This window comes from Anomalospiza imberbis, chromosome 2 (assembly GCF_031753505.1).
Source record: "Anomalospiza imberbis isolate Cuckoo-Finch-1a 21T00152 chromosome 2, ASM3175350v1, whole genome shotgun sequence".
Classification (NCBI taxonomy): Eukaryota; Metazoa; Chordata; class Aves; order Passeriformes; family Viduidae; genus Anomalospiza; species Anomalospiza imberbis.
Window position 1 is genome coordinate 86,959,652 of NC_089682.1, and position 6,162 is coordinate 86,965,813.

At 38.9% G+C, this 6,162-nt stretch overlaps 1 long non-coding RNA gene across 1 annotated transcript; it reads left to right on the forward strand.

Moving 5' to 3' along the window:
* Nucleotides 1-1,054: 1,054 nt before the first annotated feature.
* Nucleotides 1,055-5,678, forward strand: LOC137469484 (uncharacterized). The gene is made up of 3 exons (XR_010996554.1): nucleotides 1,055-2,345; nucleotides 3,257-3,553; nucleotides 5,359-5,678. It is a non-coding gene; the product is annotated as an uncharacterized lncRNA (long non-coding RNA).
* Nucleotides 5,679-6,162: the final 484 nt, after the last annotated feature.

A 6,162-nucleotide genomic window follows, 5' to 3' on the forward strand; every position in this document is an offset into this window, starting at 1 on the left:
ACAGAAATTAAATCCCCATGTGCACATCTGCCTAACTGGACCAAAAGACTTTGCAGTGCTGACAGAAATACTGAGCTGTGTCCCACACTGCCTCCCATTCTGAGACAGGCATTTGGCCTCCTATGATTTCACAATGAATTGTTCAGCTTAAGGGCCTGATACACAAAGACACTTGAAGCTATGTAAGAAAAGGTGTTGAGAAGACCAGATCCCACCCACTTGAGAAAAAAACCTCTGTACAACAACAGATATCAGGTATAATACTGGAAATGAGTTTATGTTCAGGGAAAAAGAACCATGCTGGTAAAAGTGGTATAATATAAACACCTAAAGGACCAAGATTTTTCTCCCTACACACAAAAAAAGGATGAAGGAATAAAAGGGAAGAACACATCCACAAAACTGGCATGTATCTCCTTTTTACCATATCCTTTCATAGATCCCTCTCAGTTTATTAGTAAGATGGTGGGTTTTAATATTCTTTGCATATTTTTAATACTTCCACATAGCTGTTACCCACATGTGTATGTGAGTGCATATATGTATACATACACATCCACAAATGTATATGTAAGAACACATGTATACATTGCTGCAATTTTCTGTCTTATAGGAGCACCACTTTTATTCGTGTCTCTTCCTTATGCCTTCTCTATCTCTTTATTGGTATGCATTAAAATTTTCCACATAATAGATGTAATGTTAACATCCTTAACTGAAGTGTCAATCTACAGTCACCATAATGTTGAATTCAGATCAGTCTGTGGGATTCTCATGGCATAGTGAGGAACAGATATGGGCAAACTGAGTCTGTTTTTGTCTCCATTGCCAGCACAAACCCATTTTTACAGTTACTAAGGCAGAAGACCTAAGGAGTTTTTTCCAAATGTAAAAGCAATTTAATGTTATCTTGACCTTTTCAGAAAAGTACTGAGGGTAGAGCAACTTCAGAAACATTCTGTGTGACCTTGTCCCAGCACAAGATTCCCTCTTTCAAAGCTCTTCAAACTGTCATCAGGTCCTGTGATTTATCTGTCTAAATGAGGTCCTGTGGTTTGTCTGAGACTCCCTGTCAAACCCAGAAGCCAAGCAATTTCCATGGCAGGGACTCCCTGCATGAACACGTGTTCTCTTGAGGGTCACAGGGGATGCAAAGAGAAGGTGGAGACTTCTGTGCGTCGTTGAAGTTGTGTATGAGAAGAAACACAAGACAGCCAAGCAAGGCAGAGCCAATTGTGAAATCAGCTTAGTTTGACTAGTCTTTGGTGGCACGTTGCTGTGTCAGGGTGGAGAAACCATGACCTCTGTGTTGCACCCTGGCCTCTTCTAGAGAAGAAAGGCTATGAAACATGCTGGCAGAGCCACGAGCGGGCCCACCCATGGCCAACCCCACCACTTGGGATGGCCCAAGATCCCAAGGCACTCAGAGACAAATGAAGTTGCAATGTTGTGAACCTCCTTTTAGGAAGCAGAAAAGAGGGAATGGGAGCAGGAAAATGTTTATTGTACTTTCCTTCACTTTTTTTTTTCTGGTCTCATGTCAAGCACATCAGGCCAAAAGAGGGGAAATGTGGTTTCCACAAGACAAAACTTTGAATGGATACAGGCAGTTTCTAAGGAGACCTGCTCTATAATTGTAGAGGAAATTACAAGCTGAATCATCTGTGGTTTGGGGAGAGAAATCAATGATATTTTGTAAGTTGAACCCAACTGTGATGTCTCTTACCAATAAGGAAACTGGAAAGAAATCAATTCCAAGAACTTCCAACAAAAATCCATCTTAATTCAGGTCTGACAGAACAGTTTTGTTCTCCTTCCCTAAAGAAACAGTGTGCACTAGCCCGAAATCCCCAATACTATTGCAGAGACAAGCCTTTCACAGCAGAGACAGACTAATGCACTACACTCCAGGCCTGACAAACCACTTCACACTGAGTGCTGGGAATGCACAAAGGATTGCACACCTTTCAGGGTTGGCCTGCCAAAACTGCCAGTGTCTCTCTGGAAGGCAGATCCAAGGCAGAATCCACCAATTGTGATGCATTGCACCACACATTGAGATGGATTGCTGAAGCAGAACTGCATCCACTGGACCCTGTAATGACAACAGCAAACTAATTCTGCTTATAACCTAAATGGCATCTGACTCTTAAATAAGTGCTCTTCATATGCTGATGCTTTGCACAATTTAACTTTTTACTATAAGACAGGGAAAAAAGTGAGATCCTGAATATCTACTAGAATTTGCCCTTCATTTTTTACTTTTACTTTACTGTATATCCCTATGAAATTCTGAAATTACTTTAATCATAAGAGATAATAGGGACACAATATTCTATTTGCTGGTAAGATGAGTGAGACTTTGCTTTGGTGTTTATTATACATTTTTTTTCAGGTTTTGAGGACTCCACAGTCAAAAATTACAATGCTAGGTTCTTAATCTTTGGCAGACTTAATCCTGCATTTGGTATAATTTCTAACCCAACTCATCAGGACAGTTCCATAAAACAGAATGACAAAATATATGTCAGAAAGACTTGGATAGTTACAAAAGCCACTGCTGCTTACTCAAAAGAGAATAACATGAACATAGGCTGAAGCATGGGCTTCTTCAAAGCTTCAAAAAGATTTTTCATATTTTATTCTCTACTTCACTCAGTTGTTTTTCTTGTACCTGTCTCTTTTTTCCTTCTTTTCTGCTTCTCATTTTGTGTATCAGTGTTGACCAAAAAAACTTGATATTAAGCTCAGTGCTGCTGGTGAGTTTAGTTGCACTCTATGCAGCCACAGGACACACTCAGGTACTAATGAACCAACTCCTGTCTGTAACCTTTAACTTCTGGAACTTTTATTCCTTTCTCATATCATCCTGTCAAGCTCATTATGTCAAGGGTTTTGAGCATGGGGTCTGACTTCCTCATGCAGTAAAATAGGGCACATATGATGCATCAGTGAAGGGAAGTCCAGGAGGTTCCTGGGGATCCTTTACTGTAACAGGACATGAAAAATATGGGTTATAGTTGAGGGGTTTCTCCCTTTGCTTCCCACATGACACATGCATGATACCTACCAGCTACCTACCTACAGCCTTTCTCTGTGATTTATCAATCCTCTTGTGAAGAGTGAACCCTTTTTCATCCTCACAGGACACAATGGCTAAAGACGTTCTGACTTCACCTTGTTCTCTGCTCAGATTATATCACATGAGCCCTGTAACTTGAAACCCTGTACCAAAACTACTTACTTTATCTTTCAGAAGCCAAACACAAATGTTTCCATTAATGTTTACCTTGGGGTGCCATAGGTCTATTGAGCCATGTCTACAATAGGACATGACATTTAAATCCCTCAGGATGGTGAAGGGTTCTCCTCTGACCCTAAACATCAACAGGATGCATGCTCTTGCTTCAAGGCATGGATGAAAGTGTATCCTTCCATACCAAATGCAAAAACAGACTCCTGAAGACTCAGTTTGTTTGAAGAGAGTTAGAGGGGAGAATTGTCCCACTCTGTTCCATTCCCAAGCTACATGGGGACATAAAGAAGAAGCACTGTAAGTACATCCTTTCCAGACAAGTTCTTCTCATCTCTCCATTTCTGCTCACCTGTCTTCTTATACTTCTTTTCACTGTAACCTTCATTTTGCCCAGATTTACCTGCCAACAAGGTGATGAGACCTAGGCTGTGCTGTTGAGTAGGGCCCTCAAAGGACAGCAGCTACTTCCTATGTTCCCTCAATGCCTTTATTACACTGCGTATATGACACTCGGGATATACTTCCCGTTCTCTACTGGCTGTGCAGAAAACCCATGTAATTACTACGGGCCCAATTGACAATCCCAGAATAGCTGCTAGGATTCCATTGTTCAGGATTTTGCTCTTTTTTTCTGAGCAGAAGGAAACCCAGTTCTGGATAGGGAGAACTTCCCAAAAGGCAAGTGTTTCATGACTAGAAATGCAAATACCAGCTGAAAGAACACTATAATTCAACTGATTAAAAAATTCTAGTATAAAAAATGCTATTTTTTTTTAAGTGAACTGCTTCCCTCTGTAAAGATGGAAATTATTTTCAGTCTCAGCAAAATTAAGGAGTTATCAAAAAATTGTGGGTTTTAATCTTTCTGTGGTTTTGTGAGTTGGAAATGGGGGAAGATAGGAGTTTTAGGGGAAAATAGTTGAAGTGGTAAACTCTCATCAACAGCATTTGATTTATATAAGGAAAGATAGTTGAGGAAAAAAATTCAAATGAGAAGTTGAATGGTGGGTAATAAGTTCTCTATTTAATCTCTGGCAAAATGTCAGGTCACTTAGTGTTATAAAAAGCTGCATGAGTATTTTCTTCAATATTATTTTAATTAATTTGTTCAGCACTTCTTCCTACTTTCAAATATTCCAGCCAACGAATCTGCTAGAGGGTATTGCTGAGATGGTGAATTCAGAATTAGCATTGCAGAATAGCAAAAGCAAGTGAATTCCAGATTTGTAAATACATGTTTGTGGCAAGCACATTGTTGGAAGTAGAAGCTTAGTTCTGTATATTTTACCTGTGTAACAGGGCACAAAAATGACCTGTATGCCCATCCTGAAAGTCTCATCCTGAAATTCTGAATGTCACCTACCTGAAATGAATGACTTATGAGTTCTATAGTCTATTCTGAATAATAAATATATTCAAGAAAATTACAACGTAGTGGAGGACAATTCACAAAGAGAGGATGAGATGAAATTAATCTAATATGGAATTAAAAATGAATTATTCATGCAATGCTACAGGACAATTATATCCTCACAAGTAATAACTGTATTGACATTCATGTGGAAGAGGGCCCCCATCTGGTCCTTCTTTCATCCCATCAAATATGAGCGTACCAAACTGCTTTCAGAAATTAATAGCAAATTGTTGTGTAAGATTCTGGATTGATTTCTTGGCCTGTAGGGGTCATTCTTTTAAAAATGGATTGATACATCTCTGACAATCTTCATCCAAAGGCCTCTGTTATTCCTTTTCAAATCTGTTGGATGACTTGTTAACCTAAAACTGTTTTGCATAAAAATTTGCCGGACCCTTAATATTTGAGTTAAGAAAAATACGGGATGATTTACAGTTCACATAATTTACCTTTTTCTTGAACCTCTGCTATACCTGAGAAAAAATATTTCCAGGGTTAGACAGAGAAAACATCATCTTATTAAAATTTGCCCAAATCTGCAATATATATACCATGGGAAGAGAAATTAAAGGAAATTAGATTTCCAGAGACTACGCTGAGAGTGAATGATTTCATGTCAGGAGTGAAAAAGTTCCCTTTTTGCATCCTCTTGTTTTGCTTTTTGGTCTCTCTTTGTCTTCATTTCCAGGCAGGGGGGAAGGGGACCAATCTCCCCTTCAGCAAGTGGCTACCATTCATCTGTGTTTACAAACCGAAACTGATGCACCCTCATCCTGTCACTGAACCACTGATGAAACCTGACTGGCTGCTGCAGGTCTTGGAACAGAGTCCAGCTGCAATTCATTAGTGCAGAAAAATTCTTTGCGTGGAAGAATCAGGAGCTTATACTTAAAAAAGCAGAGCTGTTACATTGTGACACTTTTCTGTTCCATCTGCATTATTGTGGCAATGTTCTTGTAGACTATGTTTAAAATGATGTTATAAAAATAAATTCTGATTAGATTTGAATGCCTGATGAAATCAGCATACAATTTATTTTTCCACAGGGTGTTCAAGAATATTCATAAGAGCTCTTTAATTATTAAATAATTACAAATTACTCATTAAAACATTATTCATTTCACCATATAATCATGCCAAGTAATATATTTCAAACCCTAGAATTTTTCCTTTCTTAGTGCCAGACAGATCCAAGAGAAGTTAATTGAATGTTTTTAATATTTATGTAGGTAAATGGCTAGTTTACTAAACTGCAGTATATTCATAAGATGAGGCCCAAATCACAGGGACAGCTCAAGAACATTTCATGGGCTCAGCAGGTGGTGAACCACTTGGAGAAATGCAGAGGATGACACTTCATTAAACTGGAAAAATACCCTTGCTACCACATTAGGTTTGTCCAAGTTCTCCATAGGACCCCATGGGTTAAAATTTTCACTTCACTTTCCTTAGGTCAAAGTACCCCAATTGCTTTTGACTCCATCACTTACTC